The sequence below is a fragment of the Hemicordylus capensis genome, chromosome 2, assembly GCF_027244095.1.
Source record: "Hemicordylus capensis ecotype Gifberg chromosome 2, rHemCap1.1.pri, whole genome shotgun sequence".
Classification (NCBI taxonomy): Eukaryota; Metazoa; Chordata; class Lepidosauria; order Squamata; family Cordylidae; genus Hemicordylus; species Hemicordylus capensis.
The window spans coordinates 156,638,773-156,658,540 of NC_069658.1; the positions used below are offsets into that span (position 1 = coordinate 156,638,773).

The 19,768-nt window shown below is 48.1% G+C and overlaps 1 long non-coding RNA gene across 2 annotated transcripts; it reads right to left on the reverse strand.

Moving 5' to 3' along the window:
* Positions 1-2,242: 2,242 nt before the first annotated feature.
* LOC128345385 (uncharacterized) lies at positions 2,243-11,136 on the reverse strand. 2 transcript variants are annotated; one of them, XR_008316420.1, is made up of 3 exons: positions 10,474-11,136; positions 3,469-3,555; positions 2,243-2,489 (listed from the first exon to the last, which is right to left on the reverse strand). It is a non-coding gene; the product is annotated as an uncharacterized LOC128345385 (long non-coding RNA). The 2 variants fall into 2 exon arrangements; XR_008316419.1 differs by lacking the exon at positions 2,243-2,489 and adding an exon at positions 2,778-2,959 and having other exon boundaries at positions 10,474-11,135.
* Between the last annotated feature and the right edge of the window lie 8,632 nt (positions 11,137-19,768).

Consider the following 19,768-nt stretch of genomic DNA (forward strand, 5'->3'; position numbering starts at 1 on the left):
CACGAGCCGAATCACCCGAATTTCGGGCACAAAAAATTCGGGTGATTCGGTTCATGGTTGATTTTTGGCGATTTTTTAAAGTTTTAGGGACTTTGGGGCAGTTTGGGGGCATAGCATGGGATTTGGGCAAAAGGAGTGGGGTGGGGTGGTAGTGCCTAATGGGTACAGGCTACCACCCCAATTTCAGGGGGATTGGGCAAAGGGCTGATTTTTGGTAAATTTCTGAAAATTTCATGTCTTTGGGGCAGATTGGGGCATATTGGGGCAGAAAGTGGGGGCTGGGGCAGAATAGTGGGGTGGGGTGGTAGTGCCTAATGGGTGCAGGCTACCACCCCAATTTCAGGGGGTTTGGTCAAAGGGGTGATTTTTTGAGAATTTTTGAAGTTTTGGTGACTTTGGGGCAGTTTGGGGGCAGAAAGTGGATCTGCCCCAAAATAGTGGGGTGGGGTGGTAGTGCCTCATGGGTGGAGGCTACCACACCAATTTCAGGGGGATTGGGCAGAGGGCTGATTTTTTGAGAATTTTTGAAGTTTCGGTGTCTTTGGGGCAGATTGGGGGCAGAAAGTGGATCTGCCCCAAAGGAGTCAACTTCTGAGGTGTGAATTCTCATTCAATCATAGCAAATGAGATTTTTTTTCAATTAAACAACTCTCATGACCCCACTTTCACTTTTTCACACTTTCCTTTACTATGAATAATATGAGGAAGTAATCAATTTAGCACACTTCACCTTATGAAGACAAACCTCATACAAATAAATTCACCATAATTCACCCCTCTGCCCAATCACTCTTAAATTGGGGATGGGTGGTAGCCTCCAGCCATCAGGCACTATCTACCAGCCCACCCCACTCCTTTGGGGCAGATCCACTTTTCAGTAAACTAAGAGAATGGGGTCTGCTGCCTCTTTCTGTCAGGCCACGTTCGGATGTTGGAGAGGCAAAAGTCAGAAGCCCCATTCACACCTTATGTTCCACACTCGGACCATGAGTGGACAGTGCACAGGTGCAGATCTGGACACAAGGACAGGAATTCATTCATGATGTTGAATACAGGCACTGCTTGACACTCCCTCTCTGTACCAGGCCTGTGAGGGGCCCGTGCCCAGGTTCACTTTGAAAAGAAATGCAACTACAGTCATGCACACAAAATCACATACCAGTGTTCAGACACCTGCACACATCTACTACCCGATGTCTGAACAGGGCTTCCATTTCACTTACCTTCAAGATGCCAATTGTGTCCTGGATAGAGGGGGCATCCTCCAGCAGCCCCCTGAGCATCTTCTTGAAGGATGCCATTTTCTCCTTCAAGGAGGGAAAGAGAAGATAAGTCATGAGTAGGAGACACAACCGGTCTTGAGAATACAACATTGAAAAATCACTCACAATGACAGCGGTATCACGTTTTCTTCGCAAGAGAAAAAAGCCCAAGAAGAATTTACCTGGGTCCCTGGGTCCAGTTGATCCACCCCGGACACCGCCACGTGCAGGACGGCTGCTTTTACATTGAACGGCAGAGCTGGCTTCATTTTGCTGGAGGGAGAAAGATGATATTTTGTAGTGTGAGAAGGACTGGTGATCCAGCCAATGGAAGCTCCTCTAAAGAAGAGGAACATAGCAACCCAGCAAGGTCTGTAATGGGTTCTCCTCTTTTCCCTGAAAAGGTCCAATCCCGGTCTGGGAAGGACCTGATTTGGAGAAGGCCCTAATACTTAACAAATTAAAAGCTATATTTTAAAAAGGGGGAGATCCAGTTACAGATCTTTCCTGGTTTGCCACTGCCCTTTCTCTGTGGACTATAAGCATACCTGAGTTCCGTAAGAGTGTCCATGGTGAGGCTCAAGAGAAACCCAGGGTCTGGATGCTTCTTGATGTCCTCCATAATTTCCTGGCAGAGATCAAAGAGCAGAAGAGAGTTGGTCAGTACCCATGGACTTCATTGGGATAGCACCAGCCTCAAACACACACTTTTGGCAGTCAGGTTTTGACTGAGCCTGCGCTTGGTCATCATCTTCCATTCTCTGCCACATCTCACTCTCTAGTACGGCATCCACAGCCTTGTCTTTTTCATACAACAGCATCTCACTTTCACAGGACTTGGCATCCTTAATACCGTCAATAATGGATGTCAAGAATTCAGTCCAGCAGAGGATGACCTGAATATTAGAAGCATTGAGCTGTTAGAGATGAAGGACTCTCCGTGCCTTCCTGGAAATGGAGCAGGCACCCTTACTTGGTGGGCTGCTCTCAGGTCCTTTCTGGGGACCCCACCCCCTCCATGGAATATTCTGCTTCTGCCTCTCAGGGATAATGCAGAAGTGGGAAAGGGATCAGAGCAGAGAGTGGGAGCTTTCAGATCCCGTATGGGGCAAATGCCTCTCAGAGAAATGTCCTGGGCTCTAGGGAGGAAGGCCCTTTTCTGAATGGATCCCTACCTCAGCTCTTTCCATTTTCTCCACTCCAGTAGTCAGATCCCAGTAGTCAGATCTGGAAGGGAAGAAGAGTCGGGGGTGAGTGGGTTTAAGGACTTTGATTCCCATTTGGTATTTAAAAATGGGGATTCCCTTTCTTGGAATTAAGGCGGGCTACCAGTTCGAGGTTACATCCCAAGTCAGCCAGCCTATATGAATAATGAGAGATTAGCATCTCCCCAAGGGAAGCGACTTCTCACCAAAGGCCTTTTCATTCAGACCCACAAGTCTGCCAGGTTCCCAAGCACTAGCTGTCTCACCTTCCCCAAAGAGTCGGCCCCTGTCCCAACCAGGGGCACCTGCTCATCGATGGTGACTCCGGATACTGCCGGGGAGTCCCCTGTGGGAGTTGGAGGTGGTGCTGGAGTAGGCTCAATGCGGTGTTTCCATTTAAAGAACCTCCCTCTGGGGGGCTTGCCCTTGGCGGAGTCACTGGTGGGGGAGGACTTAAAGATCTGCCTACAGCAAAGGCAGACTCTTCGCAACCTAGAAGAGAGCAGGGAGAAGGTGAGAATGCGACCCTTAAGCAGACATTGGCAGGAGTTGGGGCCAATGGGGCAGGGAAGGAGTGCAGAACAGAAGGAGGGGCAGCAATACAGGTAGCCCAATAGGCTTCCAGATGGTGCATCATCCTCCTTCTGGCTGAGGAATTGGGTCGAGACAGCTGCTCCAATGCTTTGGGGCAGAGACCTTTGACATATGGGGTGCAGTTCTGGTCACCCAGCTCAGCCAGATTATGTTAGAGCTGGCAAAGTTGCAGAGAAGAACCATGAACGAGCTCAGGGGTGAATGGAAACCGTGTAACCAAAAGGCAGTCCTGTTTTCAGGCACTGCATGACACTTCCTAGCTGGACCAGGCATGTGAGGGGCCCGTGCCCAGGTTCACTTTAAAAACAAATGCAACTACAGTCATGCACACAAAATCACATACCAGTGTTCAGACACCTGCACACATGTACTACCGACTGTCTGAATAGGGCTTTCATTGCACTTACCTTCAAGATGCTGATTAAGTTCCAGACAGAGGGGGCCTCCTCCAGCAAAGCCCTGATCATCCTCTGGAGCGCCTCAATGTTCTCGTTCTATGGGGGGCGGGGAGAAAAGATCAGACATGAGTATATGAGTGACAACCGGTCTTGAGAATGCAACACTGAAAAAGCACTCATGTTTATTGTGGTATTGTGTTTGATTCCAGTTGTGCCAAGAAACCACCAGGACATATGGAAGTGGGAAAGGGTGCTCACAATTAACCTGGAAGAAGAGCTTATACATTAAATCCAGGAAAAGTAAGAAACCACCTGTGCAGGGAGTCACACCATTTCTAACTTGGTCATTCTTTTGGAACTCTCCCGTTCAGTGTGGGGTCAAATATTCACTTTCCAAAGTGTTTTGGTAACCAGTTCAAACACCTTGAACCAGTTTAGTTACATTTCCTACAGAATAATATCCAAACTCTTTAGCTTGCCATGTAACTCTAGAAAAAGACAACCATGGGACTTGACTTGAGAAGAAAGCATCATGCCAGTCTTTCTGAATGAAACCAATGATGGAATGATGGAACGCCATCTTCTGAACTGGTTACCACTACAGTGCTTTGCTTCGGGTTCCAGTTGGGGCCAACCAGGAGATTTTCAGTTGACACTGAATTCTCCCTTCTTCATAGAACATATTATGACAAAGCAAAACTGTGGCATCCTTACATAGAAAAGATTCCCAAGTGGTCTCAAATGGAACAAGTAGCCCGGGAGTGGAAGCAGCAGGAGTTTGTGGCGCAGGAGAAAAAAAGCTCAATAAGAATATCCCTGCGTCCCTGGGTCCAGCTGGTTGACTCTGGACACGGCCACGTGCAGGACTGCTGCTATTAGATAAATTGGCAGAGCTGGCTTCATTTCACTGGAGGAAGAAATCTTAGATTTCATCGTGTGAGGAGGGCTGGTGATCCAGCCCACGGAAGCTCATCTAGAGCAGAGCATCATGGCAAGCCAGCAAGTGTTGGGGAATGTCCTGGGCTGGGTGGAGGAAGGCCCTCTACTCAATGGTTCCTGACCTAAGACCTGGAATGGAAAAAGAAACAGAGAGGGGTGGGACACCGTCTTTTGGAATGAAGGCTGGCTACCATTGATTGGTTACAGCACAAGTCAATAATCCATCGGTAAGACAGCCGCCTTGCTACCAAATGGCAAAACCTAGCCTGGCTGCTGGGCAAAACTTTGGGGAGGAAGGAATGCTCTGTCACCCATGTCTTGGTCTGTGGAGTCACACCAGCTGACTGGGGATGTGGATGGTAACTGTGCCTGTTGGTGGGGGCTGGCGTTACAGGGCTGTAAAACAGCAATAAAACCACAAAGAAGACATTGGAAATGTGAATGGCACCTTGCTGACAGTGGGAAGGAAAAGGCTGAACAATGGGAAGACTAGTCCTCCCAGAAAACCAACTGAGAGACTAGCTCTCACCAGATGTAATTTTATCTGGCTCAGTATGGCAATGGACTGAAATGACCCTGACACAATTAAAAAGAAATCATTAAAAACCACCTGATTTCCCAATTGCTCTGTGGGTTGGGTGGTGGGTAGCACCCATCATGCTCAACCCGCTCTGGTGCCCCCAGAAGCCAGAAGAGTATTCCAAAGAAGTGGGAAAGCAACCGAAAAGGCCCTTTCCCGGGTCCTAGAGCCCCAAACCTCTCAGAAACCAGGGACCGACAAAAGGGCCATCTGAGACGATCTAACCGGAAGGGATGTAACTGGAAAGGGAGAGGCGGGTCTGTAGGTAGAAAGATGCCAAGCCCTGAAAGGCTTTCAAGGTCAGAACCAGGACCTAGCAGGGCCTGTGTGGTGGGCGCCCCCTATTGCAAGTGCCCTTCGAATCCTGGAGGCTTGGGAGCAGCAGCAGCTGCTGCTGCTGCTAGCCGAGGGCACGCCAGAACCATTGCTGCCAGCAGGAGAAAGGGGGTGAAAGGGGTCGCAGGTACAGCAGCACCATCATCGTCCCAAGACGCTTGGGGTCCTTTCCCCTGCTGACTCATGTAGATGCAGACAGTACCTACTACCCACTACTACCCAGTACCTGCTACTCAGTAGGTGCAGACGGCATGTCTATGGTCACTAAGGCAGAACTTGAAGTGATCCCACACCAGGCTGCCACCATGCTCACCGGCCCATGGGTGGTGAAGCTGCTGGTTCCTTCAGGGACCCCACCATCACAACTGGAGACTCGCATTGCTAAGGGGGATTGGGGGCATGGTGAGACCGATCTCCAAGCGAGACCACTTTGGTTGGGCTAGCAGCCAAAGCAGTCGGCACCTCCTCCACAACATGTATTCAACATCAGTCAGTCCCTGCTCATACCTTTTGCTAGTTCACACAGAGAGATGCAGCAAGTTCTCATCATCACTGGCAAGAAGCAAGCAGCCTGGCCTCTGTTGGAGGGTTTCCTTGTCTCAGTTTCAGGATTACATGTCAAAAGGATCTTCACTTTCAAAGAGTGTTCTAATCGGAGGCACCTTCAGCAAGTTTCAGGTCTAGATGCAAGTGCCTTACAGTTCTGTGTCCCCCTTGTGAGGAACAAGCAGGCCCGGTGCTACCGTTAGGCCAACTAGGCAGCAGAGTGCAGACCTCAGACATCAGGGGGGCGCAGAGTGTAGAGTGTCAATGTGTTTGCCTAGGGCGCAAAAGAGTCTGGCACCGACCCTGGGAACACGTGCACCAACATCCTACTGTTGGTTTTTTCTGCTAGTTAGATTGTCTTCAACATATTCCAAAGCCCAGCTTTCTAGGCCATATGGAAGTTTTGATGCTGTCCATGAGATGTATTTGACATTACGAGAGGGAGGGAGGGAGGGAGAGATAAACCTCTTCATTTGTCTCTGCTCAGGAGACTTCCATGCTCCTTTTGAATTAGGTCTGCAATTGAACGTACTGTAAGGAATTTGCTATTATTTGCTCTGCAGTGGAATACAAAACTACACTTCTCTTGAAGATGTGACCACGTTTGTACCACATGAGAAACAACAGACGGATCAGGAAGAGGTGTCAATCCAGCAGAGAGCAGCATGTCTTGACACCATGCAAAACTCAGTAGTGAGAATCCCAAGGAACACATTAGAAGAGAGCCTTTTCTATTGGAATCCTCAACTTCAGTTAGAAACTGTTGTTACAAGCAAAGAAGTGTGTACTGTCCCTCTCCTTGATCTGTCTGACAGCCTTGAGGTGCGTCAGGGAGACGAAAGAGAAGATCATGAATGGTTTTGTGCAAGTGTCATCCGCAGTAACATACAAGAAGCCCACGCGCAAGCCTGTGTTGCCAAAGAGCAGAGCGGAGGGGAGGGCCAGCAGACCCACACACCTTTCTCCTCCGCCTGGTAGGCATGCTGGTCGATGCAAGTCTCTGTGCTTCTCACTTTGGTGGATGGCACCTAGCAGTCAATGCTGCAGCCTACCTCTCTTAGGTTAGATTTGGAGAAGAATGTGGCAGATGCTGGACACCCCTGAACCAATTTTGTAATCTCCAAAGCCACAAATTCTTCAACACACCAACACACTCTTGCTTTCTCTGTGTAATTCTCCATTAGGATACCATCCCTGTTGGATGCTGTCCTCTTAGGAACCTAGGAAGCTGCCATATACTGAGTCAGACTATTAGTCCATCTAGCTCAGTATTTTCTACACAGAGTGGCAGTGGCTTCTCCAAGGCTACAGGCAGGAATTTCTCTCAGCCCTCTCTTGGAGAAGCCAGGGAGACCAAAGCTAGGAGTCAGGCACTGTATGGCGCACAGTAGGGCCCCTATCCTTCTTATAAACCCCTGGAGGCTGTGCAAAATCAATTTCTTAGGACAATACTAAGAGCACCAAGATGTGCTCATTCTGTGATGTTGAGATTTGATTTGGGTATTCTGAGAATTGAGGCTAGAGCTTGGATGTTGATCCTAGCATTTTGGCTTAGGATAAACTTCTTTCCTCAAGGATGGATTTTGGCCATTTGGGTTGATAGTTTTCAATCTTCTTGGGCCCAGGCAATCCATGCTAAAATTCTTTCATTGGGATTCTCCATGGATTATCTGGTTTTGTTGAGCCATAATCAAGCTCTACAGGCTCTGAAGCAGAGAATCCTGGATAATGAAAAGCAACACGAGTTTTCCACGATCCCAGATCAAAAACAGCTGGAGGGCCAAGGTTCCCCAGCCCTGCTTTAGAGCAAGGTATGACCTGCTCCTGTCGGTTGTGCATATGGGGAGAATAAAGAGTATACCTAGGGAAGATAGAATCTGCCCTTGTGGTTATAGGGCGATTGAAACCATCCAACATGTATTGCTCCGTTGTTTGTTTTACAGAGAGTTAAGACCCTCCCTGATATCTCCTTGTCTGGCACCCTCTCCAGGATGCTTAGAAGACTTTTGTGTCTCTTATCTTTGGACAGATCAATCTCCATCTATTACATATAAGGTCGCGAAGTGTTGCTCTAATGCTATGTGGTTACGTCAGTTTTTTATTTCATGCGTATGTTCTTCCTGAAGTTTTAGTTTCTATTTCTATTTCTTGTTAGCAATTGCTAGTTAAGTCTTTGATTGGTACTGTATGTGACCGATGTTTTATTATTTTCTAGCAACTGTTAATCTTTTGTAGGATTTATTTATTCTCCCATTTTTAGTTGTTTTATAAGCTGACCATGGGTCGTGAATAAAATATCTGTCTATCTACAGTATCTATCTATCTATCTATCTATCTATCTATCTATCTAATATGCCATTAAAAAGTAAAAACCTCTGCTAGAAGTCAGTGAGCTGGTTTTGTTGTTGTTAGCACACAGGCAACACCAAAACTATTTTGTGAAAATATACCAATAACAACATTTAGAAAAATCTACCAGCACCTGGGGAATTCTCCCCACCCTCCTTTCCACTTTCATTTTGTCGGTGCTGTGTCATTTTTCTCCCCCTTCACACTCTCTTGCTTCGTAGTTGTCCAAGTCGCTAAGTGAGGTTACATGAAGAGGACCAGAAAGGGCCAGCACCAACGTGCCTCCTGGCCATTATAAGTAGGAGGATCCATGGAGAACAGGGCTTGCCTGTAAAGCAGAACCGGTTTTCGCCCTTCCAGAGATGGTGATATGAAAGGAAACCCCTTCATTCATTCCCTGGGCCTGCTTTGGATCTTCTTTACAGAGATCATGGGAGCATTGTGGAATTAAAAGGGCATGGCTGAAGTTGTCCTCAGGTTGAATTCAAACCCAGTTATCCATGGATCCTATATCTGTGGTTTAGCATATCCGTGGTCGGGCAATTGACACCCGACCCCGGCTTACACGGAAAAGAAATGGTTCATTTCTGTGTATCCACGGTATGGAGATGCCCGAAAATATCCTCCAAAAATATTTCCAGATGCCTTTTGTAAAAGGGAGCTCATTAAGTTTTTAAAAACACTATTTTCTGCAAAAAAAATTGCTGAATAATGGAAAGGACTAAGACGGGGGTGGGTGGGTGGCTAGCTGGGTGCCCACACAGCACAGTAGGGTGCTTTGTTTCACTCTTTTAAACGTTCTGTGGCCATTTCCCCAGCAATTTTTTCATTGACTTAATGCCTTGGTATATGCCGTTTCGGAATCGGTGGTTGTAGCGGAGAATGGAACCCTCCCGGATACTGAGGTCCGCCTGTATATCCCGTCCTTGAGCGGTATGGGATCCAGCCACAGACAAGCACACTCTTCCAGAAACATACAAACTGGGACCGAGTGTTGAGATAGTGCAGTACAAGACTAACAAGAAGTCTGCAATGGGGAAGTGACTGAAAAGGTGCAGCTTGACACACCTCCTCACATAGGCGACAAGGAGAAGGAATGGCCAACTTCTGCATCCGAAAGCTGTCCACACTGGAGCCAGTGTGGTGTAGAGTTGGATTAGGACTGGGGAGCCCCGAGTTCAAATCCCTGTTCACCCATGAAGCTCATTGGGTGACTCTGGGCCAGTCACCTATTTCTCAGCCTAACCTACCTCACAGGCTTGTTGTGAGGGCAAACCTAACCACAGACACCGCTTCAAACACAGGAAGCAATGAAGAATCCACCTTCCCTTTTGATGAAGCCCCCCAAAGGTAAACCAAACCGACAGAAAGCAGCTCTCGTCAAGGAGGTGGCTGCACCGCTGCTGACCCACCAGGCATGGAAAGGGCCTTGATGGATGCTCAGCAACTCCCCTGTCTTTGCGGTGCTGGGAAGTAAGCAGAACCAGGGAGTTTCATTACACTCCTGGTGGGCTATGGGGGTGGGGGTGGCACAAGCCCTGCAGATCTGGACTTCTGGAAACATTTGTCCATCCAGGGCAATCTCAGAATCAAGATTCGGATGACACTAGTGTTAGTCTAAAGGTCTCGCAGAAGTCGAGATGTGGTAACTCCAATCAATGGACAGCTCGGGCTTCACGGAGACTTCCGATCTTCGGTCTTGTCTGTGCCTTCCATCCTCCTCCTAGTTATCTCCCTCTGGGATGGATGGTTTGTCCCCACCCCCCTAAGAAACCCTTTAAAACATACCAGGACGGCAACACGGATTCAGCACAAGGCATTCGCTGCCCACAGTTCTGGCTGGTGCCCACAGAGAGAGGCAGCAAGGAGGACTCACCATCCCTCAGGCAGGAAGAAGCCGGTCTTTCCAAGCCAGATCCCTTTCCTCCTGTGTGTGTGTCAGGACTCCTGCCAGAGGCCCAGGGGGAGCGGGGAGGAGTTCCCTCACTGGGGTGGGATCCTTGTCCGGAAGGGCTTCCCAGGAGGCTGCTGCCACCATCCACTGTATTATTTTGATGTGGGGAAACACGCTCCCCATATCCGGTGCCTGGGGGTGGGGGATTAAGGGGCCCAACCCTCCCCCAAGGGCTGAGCAGTCCTCGGCCTCCAAAGGCAGGTGCCGAAGGCAGACCCAGAGCAGCCAGGATTTCGTTTCGGATTCCAAGGAAAAGTGGTGCAGCAAGAACTTTTCATCAAAGAGATGACCAGAGAGAGGTCTCATTAACCTGGCAATGCAGATCCCCAGCGATCCGCACAGAAGAACCACTTCCCTCCGGAGGCCTTGCACGGATGTCCTGGTCCTTCTTCCTCACAGGCTGCGGCCTTCTTCCCATCTCCCCAGCAGCTCTCGGCCTGCTTCTTCCTCGGGGTCCTCCTCCTCCTCCTCCTCCTGGGACAGACTCACCAGGAGACCAGAGCTTCTGCTGGGGGTGGAGCCAGGAATCCCGCCCGCTCCTCTGAGCTGGTCCCTTTGATTTGGCTCTAAGCGAGGCCTAGTCCTCCCTCCAGTCCTTACACTGTAATGCTACATTGTGCGTTATCACCTCTTCAGGATGACTAGTCCTCCTTGTCCTAGATGTCACTGACTGCAGATGCCTCCCTAGCTGAGCAATTAGCTGGCCAGCAAGATTCCTGGGAAGAGGCAAAGGGTGCCCTAACAGCTCATCCAGAGAGAGGAGGGGGGTTTCGTTTGGTTGTGTAGCACCAGCCTTTCCAATCACACAGTCACAATTGTTGGAGATGGAGTTCCAGTGCATCGACCTCTTGCACCAACTATCCTAATGATGACCACTAGGGGCATTGGGAGTAGAGGTCGTGAGTGGGGGTCTCCCTCAACTCTTCTATCTGCCTCTACTCTATGAGCCCTGATCTGACTCTTCCGCACTTCCTGTGCTGATGAGACTCAATCCTTCCTTTCCTCTTAGAGAACCGATGGAAACATCTGTCTCCCTCCTTACCTATTCATCATGTTGGCCTTTAGATTAGGGTTAGGCTTTCCTATCCAAGTGTACTTCACCAATCAATGTTTAGTATTCAGTTCAACAAGAATCTCCATGCATTTTCTCTAAAGAGCTGCAACAACTAGACCATCCTCTGCTACCTACTCTGGAACGGGAGTGTGTGCTCATTCCTTAGTGCTCTGCTGCTTTACCTACTGGGGGTGAAAATTAACAACCTTCAACAACAATCACTGACGTCTGTGTTCTACATTGCTTCCTCTTTTGCCTGGTTTATTTTTCTTCCCTGCAGAAAACGTATGGAGGCTAGAAAAGTGATGTTCCCCTGACATTTGCAAGAGTGGGAAAGGCAGAAACACCACTGGAGAGACACAACCCAATCAATCAGGGCGTCTAGAAGGAAGGGCACGGCCTGCTCCCCACCCGTTAAAATGTTGAAAGTTGATCTTTATGGAAGGCTGCAGTGCCCAGGCTGACGCCTTGCCTGCACATGCTCCAAGTGATGTGCTTGCATGGTGGCCCGTTTGAAGAACTACTCAGAGAGAGAGAAAATAAGATTCCAAGAGCAGAATTACATTATCAATTGATTTATTTTATTTAACGTATTTATGTACCACCCAAAACTTATGTCTCTGGGAGGCTTACAATAAACAGTACACATTATATAAAAATAAAACATTAATAGAATGTATTGTCCTTGGTATGAAAATGTGAAAGACACCAATTTTTGTGTGATACTGAAAACAAAATCCCGCAATTAATACATCCTTTATTGGGTCTTTCTGGCAAAATGAAGGGAGCATCTCAGAATGGAAAACTTCTTCTGGCCATGACTTCCTGATGGGGGAAAGAAGGGCTGTATAAGGGCCACAACAGGTGGTTGTGTCTTATAGACAGGTCAGTCGAGCTGAATGATGTCTTCCCATTCATCAATGGGACAGATCCCATTGGCCTGTACATTGGGTAGTGTGGTCTTCCAGTCCCATGCCTTCACAGGTATCTTCCATGGTTGGCTTTGATGTACTGGAGGGCTTCACACGGTACACGTACCCTGAGTTCTATGAACTCGGTCCAACAGAGTGTGAATTTGGAAAACAGGGACCTGTGTAACATAAAGGACAGGAGGGTTAATGGAATGCATTTCTTGAAAAAGCCTTGCCATGAACTGGAGCACAATCTTTGTGGAAAAGCAAGATCTATATAGTAGTAGTAGTGGTGGTAGTAGCGAATAATAAGAACATTCTGCTTCCTCCAGGAAGGCTGACAGCAGGATGCCATCCATCCTCAGGCAGTCATAGCTCTACATTATTGACCCTGCCAGGAGAATTAACACTTCCTGGGGAATATCACTCAGTCAATTTCATGGGAAAGCAAGCATTTGTCACAGGTGGTCTTAGTCCAAGTGTAGCACACTCTCTAGAACGCAGCTCTGGCTGTAAGCATGCCGCACCATTTTTGAAAAATGCTGGAACCAAGCTGGCCCTCATACATACAGATGATATTCCCCAGGAATTGTAGATTCTCTTGGAAGGGTCAATAATGTGGAGCTTGACTGCCTGAGGATGGATGGCATCCTGCTTTCAGCCTTCCTGGGGGAAGCTGGTTCTTACTATGGACTACTACTATTTATAGACTGCTTTTCCACAAATGTTTTCCAAAGCAGTTTACATAGAAAAAGAAACACAAAATGAGGGGCCTCACTGTTTCCTCACCTGGACTTTGACTGTGGTTTGAAACACAGTTAACTCTTTCTTCTAGCTCCAACACAAGGTTGGTTAAAAAGAAGAGAGCAGGTTGTCTTTCAGGCAGAACATGCCCACCATTCCTGACCTTCTCATTGAGGAGCCCTTGAGATGCCTCTGTGGGATCCCAGGGTCCCCCAGAACACAGTTTGAAAACCCAGCTGCAGACGATGCAATTGCTTGATGCCTGGTGGGCTCTTTCTTGTTTACGCTCCCTCCACCAAGACAGATGCTCTGTGCTTCCTGGGAGGAGCATTTCATCTTAGGGTGGTCAGGTAGCTCATTTTCTTCCCCCCAGACATGGAACCCAAATCATACTAGAATATCTTGCCCGATTTGGCCTGTATTCCTCCATTCCACACGTTCACATCATCTTCTCCCTGAAAAGAGAGCTCCGAGCTGTCTTCCACTTGTAAGGGAAACAAAAATACACCTTGAATGAACAAAAATATTTCATAGAGGCTGCAGTTGAGCACTGAAAACACACAAAACAGAGAAAATGCGACATCTGAATTGGTCACCTTTGCGCATATAACCTCTGCTACAATTTGAATGAGACGTCTCTAGTGGATTTGAAGATATGCAGAGATGCAAGAGCCAAATGGAAAGAATGTTGATCCCCCCCCCGACCCCAAAAACAAACAATTTAAAGGCTAATTCATACATACATATTCACCCAGCTCATGGCTAAATGTCCAAAACAACAACTCCATGGAAAAGCTTTGCGCTTGAGGTGATATGGAGGTTGCAATTGTGGTGTTGTTAGGGGAGCCTATTCAGAGATGCGAGTTACCACCCGATGTTTCAATGATCCAGTGAATATGTGACACACATTCATCAACCTGAAGTAAGAACAACGATCAGAGTGTGTTCCTGTCAATCTTACTTAATGGCCATTGAGATGATCTGCAAGTGGAAGGTCACTGCACTCTACACTCACATCACAAGTTACAAGGATACTATTTCATATTCAGTTCCTTTACAAGCTTTTCCAGATTGATCAAAACTATTGCCCTATTTTCAGGCTTTGAGGATATTTTCCAAAATATCTCATGGATATTATCCATTTGCCATTTGGAGTTGGTAGCCCAAAAGATGGATGTTTCTAGATAGGGCCTCAATACTTACTAGTACATTTTATCTCTCCAGTGGTAATAGACTGCTGTTTCTGAGTTAGCAGGTTAACTTAGAAACAGCAGGTAGAGATGAGATCCTAACAGGTAGAGACGGGATTCTGAATGGAATGCTAAAGGCCCGCAACCAATGGGCAGGGCGAATTGCACAACAGTTTCACCCCAAACTCTTGCCCCGATCTCAGTCGGGCAGCAATTGTGCCTACAGAAACTGCACAACTGCTCTGTCCAGGTGACTGCAGGCCACTGAGCATGACTGTAGAGCTGTGCCAAGAACCCACCGAAAAGCGGCTCCTGCCGGGCCCAGATCCTATTGAAAGGGAATCCATTGCACAGTAAACGTGTAAAATCAGGCTTTAGGGAATGTTTCTTTCCCCTAGTGTCTGTATATCATAATGCTTATGCCACTGAAATTCTTGAGAGAGCCAGCAGCAACACTCACCAGCACTCCTTTCAGAGGAGACAATTCAGGCACAAACTGAGCATAGTGTTAGAGACGAACAAAATCCCCAACATTGATAGCAGATGGACACACGTAAAAGGATCCTTGTCAGTGAGGGCTGGGACATGAAGCATCAGGACGGAAGGTAGGCAACCACATTTCCAAGTGATGCACTGGAGATTTCCCCGATGGAATGGACATAGGTGGTCCATTGATATGGGGGAAAGTGAGGAGGTGCACTCAGGCACATCAGTGGGGTGGCAGCTAAACCAAAAACAAGCCCGTTCCTGTCTGCATGGCCCCATCAGGGCTTCTGCTTCTTAGCATGCTACAGTGCAACACAAGGTTGAGAACTCAGTAGCCAGATTCACATGTTATGTTCAACACTTGCACAATGAGGGTACGTTGTCCACAGATACCGCTCTGTACACAGGTGGAGTGATTCACGTGTTATGTTCAACACTTGCACAATGAGGGTACGTTGTCCACAGATACCGCTCTATACACAGGTGGAGAAGGCAACTAGAGCCCGCTATTTCAATGGGCTGAAAAATACTAGTACAACATAATGTCTGAATAAGGCTTCCCTGGTGTGTGTGCGCATGAGTGGACAGAAAACATTCTCCCTGTAAAACCTTGTGGTAAATCTGTATTGCAGACACTTTGAAAGGAGGGCTTACCCAAGAGGGGCAAAGCACTACAGACAAACATGAGTATACTATCCACCAACCTTGCCAGACTTGTGCTTTGGTGGTAATCCTGCCTTCTGAAATGCTGGAATCATATCTGTTTTATAGTCTGGAATAAAAATCCTCAAGTCCACATCATTGCTGTAAGGAGCTTGAATGGACTTGGGGGTATGTACGGCTGGAGTATGAACGCACACTCTCTCCTCCGGAGGAGATTCGGGGTAACAGCCCTTTCTGTAAAGCCCCCAGGCCAAACAGAGAGGTGTTAAGGGCTCTCTCAAAGGCCAACAATGAACCCGAGTTCTAGTCCAGCAATATCTAGAGGACCACCGGTTGAGGACCTCTGGGAGCAAACAGTGATAAAGAGGAGTGTGTGTGTGTGTGAATTCTCAGTCCCGGGTTGGCCTGTGGTTACCTGCAGCTGTGCCCCATTCACTGCCCAGCCCTCCAGCCTCCACTGACAGAAGAGACCCCTTCTGTTCCTGGCTTCTATCGGCCAACAAAAGTTTGGGGGACTCCTGTGGAGAACCAAAGGGATCTCTCCCTTCAAGCAACAGCTGTAGATTGAGCAGTGGAAAGTGGATCCCTTGACCCTAGAAGTGATGCCCTGACTTGAATGACTTGCCCCCCACAGCTCCAGGGGCACAGTGGAGTATGTATGTATGTATGTATGTATTTAATATCCCACTTTTCCTCCAAGGAGCCCAGAGCAGTGTGCGTGCTTGTGTTTATCCTCACAACAACCCTGTGAGGTGGGCGAGGCTGAGAGAGATGTGACTGGCCCAGAGGCCGCCAGGGAATGTCATGGCTGAATGAGGATTAGAGCCCCGGCCTCCCCAGTCCTAGTCCAACACTCTAACCATGACACCACCCTGGAGGCAGTGCTGCCTGGAAGACCACAACCACCAACAGCCCAAATTAGACCTGTAAAGAGGCTTCCATGAAGGGGGGGGATCCCAAAGCAACCGTTTTTGCCCGACTCATCTGCTGCCACTGGAGTCAGGGGACAGTGAGCTCAGGTGCACCCGTCTCCCCGGGGAGCCCTCCTGCATGCCAGCCACATATACCTGTGTGTGTCATCACATTGGGGGGCGTGGCCATAAGCTGGAAGGGCCCAGGTGGCCCTCTGGAGCTCTTTTCCTAGCTGGCTGTGTTGTCAGCTGGAGGTCTTCTTGGTTCACGGTGGCTCCTAGGCAGCTGGGCGGCTTGGGTTCTTGGAGAGGAAGGGGAGGAGAGCTGGTAGCAAGCCTGAATGGTCCCCTTTGCTAAGCAGGATCCATCCTGGTTTACATCGGAAGGGGAGACTACATCATGTGAGCCCTGTAAGATATTCCCCCCTCAGGGGATGGAGGGGCCGCTCCGGGAAGTGCATCTGCAGGCTTGCATGCAGAAGGTTCCAGATTCCCTCCCTGGCAGCATCTCCAAGATAGGGCTGAGAGAGGCTCCTGCCTGCAATCTTGGAGAAGCCGCTGCCTGTCCAAGGAGACAATCTGGAGCTAGATGGACCAAGGGTCTGACTCAGTATATGGCAGCTTCCAGGGTGTGTGGCGCCATGGATATAAAGAGCCAAGCTGACCAAGGAAAGAAACTACTAGCCAGAGCAGCCAGGGACTGTGGAAGCCACGGAGGGACAGCAGCATCCCGCTGAGAAGGCAAAGCATTGAGGACCTTCCTGTATTCCTCGGTAACCACTGGAAAAGGTGAGGCGTGCCATCAAGTCAATCTCGACTCCTGGCGACCACAGAACCCTGTGGTTGTCTTTGGTAGAATACAGAAGGGGTTGACCATTGCTATCTCCTGCACAGTGTGAGATGATGCCTTTCAGCATCTTCCTATATCACTGCTGCCCGATAGAGGTTTTTTCCATAGTACCAGCGGGGATTGGAACTGGCAACCTCTGGCTCCCTAGTCTAGTCGTTTTCCTGCTGTGCTATTAGTCCATCTGCTTAATTATAGCTTCGCCCAGGACTGGATTAGCCCTCCCCAGTAAAAACTATATTGGGAAACACTTGGGAACTAGAAAGTGGCACAAGCAGGAAAAACAGGGACAAGCAAGAAAGCTGATACTTATAATATTTCTATACCACTTTCCAACAGAAGTCCTCTTAAGTAGTTTACATAAATATGAATAAATTTTAAAAATGGCTCCCTGTCCCCCAAAGGGCTCAGAATCTAAAAAAGAAACATAAGATAGACACCAGCAACAGTCACTGGAGGGATGCTGTGCTGGAGATGGATAGGGCCAGTTGCTCTCCCCCTGCTACATATAAGAGAATCACCACTTTTAAAAGTTGCCTCTTTGCTCTTTTAGCTGGGATACTAGTAGTAGCAACGATGATGATGATGATGATGATGATGATGATGAATCAAATGCAGTCAATAACATCTAGTAGATTGTGTGTAAATATAATAATAATAATAGTAATAACACATATAATTATTTTAAAATATATATCTTTATTTAGAAGATAGAAAGCACCATGGCCCTCAGTTCTTGTTTCTTTAATGTTACTATTATCTGTATACTGTTTTTCAACAAAAAGCAAACTCTTCTCAGAGCAGTTTGCACGGGGGTAAGGTTTGCTGACCCCAGAGGGCTCACAGTCCACGCAGAAAGAAGGGAGACCCCAGCAAGAGCCGCTGGAGGGATGCCGTGGTGGGGCTGGACAGGGCCAGATGCTCTCCCCCTGCTTAACCGAAAGGGCATCACCGCTTTGCTGGGTGCCCCGTTGCTCAGTCCACAGGGGGACCTTGCCTCTCCAAGCAGACCGGGCTAATCATTACTTGACTTTTATTTGAACATCTGCGCCCTGCCTTTCTCCACAGGCCCCAAAGTGGCCAACCAAAACTAAAATCCCATAGAAAGCAAAAAGGTCATTTCCCAAAGCGCCATGAAATGGGGCACACCCCACATGCTGTGGGGGCAGAGCAGGCACTGGAAAACTACCACTAGAAGACAAACAACCCTGTTCAAAGCAGCCATTGAGCAGCAACTGTTACCCAGCAACCATCAATGATAGAACCGTGGCCCTGTTTGAGCAGGAATAACTGTCCTTCTGGCCTTCCTCTTCCCTGGGGGTTACCAACCTCTCCTCCTGTGCCTTTCAAAGCAACCCAAGAAAAGTGTCAGGAGATAAGGATCAGATGAGGATCTGGGGCCCAATTCTCATTCAGCCTGAAGCTCCCTGGGGGGAATTGGGGCCAATCTCTTGCTATCTACTGGCTTTTGGCCAAAGGGTGGATAAGACTATAATTGCTTGCTAGTGGCAAATTAGTATAAATTTTATGTCTATTTTGTTATATAAAAAGAGATATTTGCAGACTGGATTGGACAAGGTTCAGACCTCAATGTGAGACTAGACTTAAATTTGCATTCTGATTGGGCAAGACCTCCAGGGTTTTTAAATTCTATGTTGATCAAAATGGGCAAGATCTCTAGGATTTTTAAACTGACGGGAGAAGCTAAGAAGAAGGAGAGAAGAGACTCTACAGTGGGAGAACCACTTTGGGAAGAGCAGGATCAGCCCCTTTATCATTTCGGTTTCCCTCTTCTGCTGCACCTTCTTCAGTTCGACAGTATCGCTTTTTTGGTAATCTGGCGACCGGAAGGATACACTGTAAGTATTCCAAATGTGGCAAAATACCAGGCTCTAGTTTCCCCAGGCACCATGAAATTGGGGCACACACCCCATGCAGTGGGGACCGAGCAAGCCGTAAAAAATGACTCCTCCTCTTCCTGGCCCCAAAGCCAGAGCAGACTCGCCCACCAGCCCTGTTCAAAGCAGGCCTTGACCAGCCACAGTAAGCATTGGAACCCTGGCCCAGTTTGAGCAGGGAGAACAGTTTGACTGGTCTCCTCCTCCCTCAGGGTTTCCATCTTGCCCTGACCTTGCAGCTTTCAAAGCAACCCAGCCGATGTGCCAGGTGTTAGTATCTGATCAGGACTTGGCTTCCAAACCTCACCCAGACTAAAGGTCCATGGGGGAAACTTGAGTAATCTCTTGCTTCTTTCCCTGCCTTATGAGACAGTGGTGAGGTTAAATCATGAGTGGGGAGCACAGGAAGAGATGGATGGACATTGCCCCAAGCTTTTGGCAAAAGGGTGAAATGAAAAATTACTCAGAACATTGCCTAACACAATGTTTGTATCATTTACAGTTACTTCTGAGGAACAGCTACAACTGGAAACAAGGTCAGCTTCATGTTGTTGTTGTTGTTGTTGTTGTTGTTGTTGTTATAGCCCAGTAAGCTTCCAGACCACCTTGGGTTTATTCTCTCTTTTTGACAGTTAAAGCACCACATTTTCATTGATGCCAGGAGATGTCGAACAGTAGGGCACACATCCTGGGGTGCCTCTGTTATGGCACAAGAGATATTCCCAGACTGATTGGGCAAGGTTCGGACCACAATGTGTGTCTGGACATTTAAATTTGCATTCGGATTGGGCAAGACCTCTAGGGTTTTTAAATTCTGTCTTGATCGAATTGGGCAAGATCTCTAGGATTTTTAAATTGTATATGGAATTGGGCAAGATCAAGGCCTGTGTGGGCCTCGATT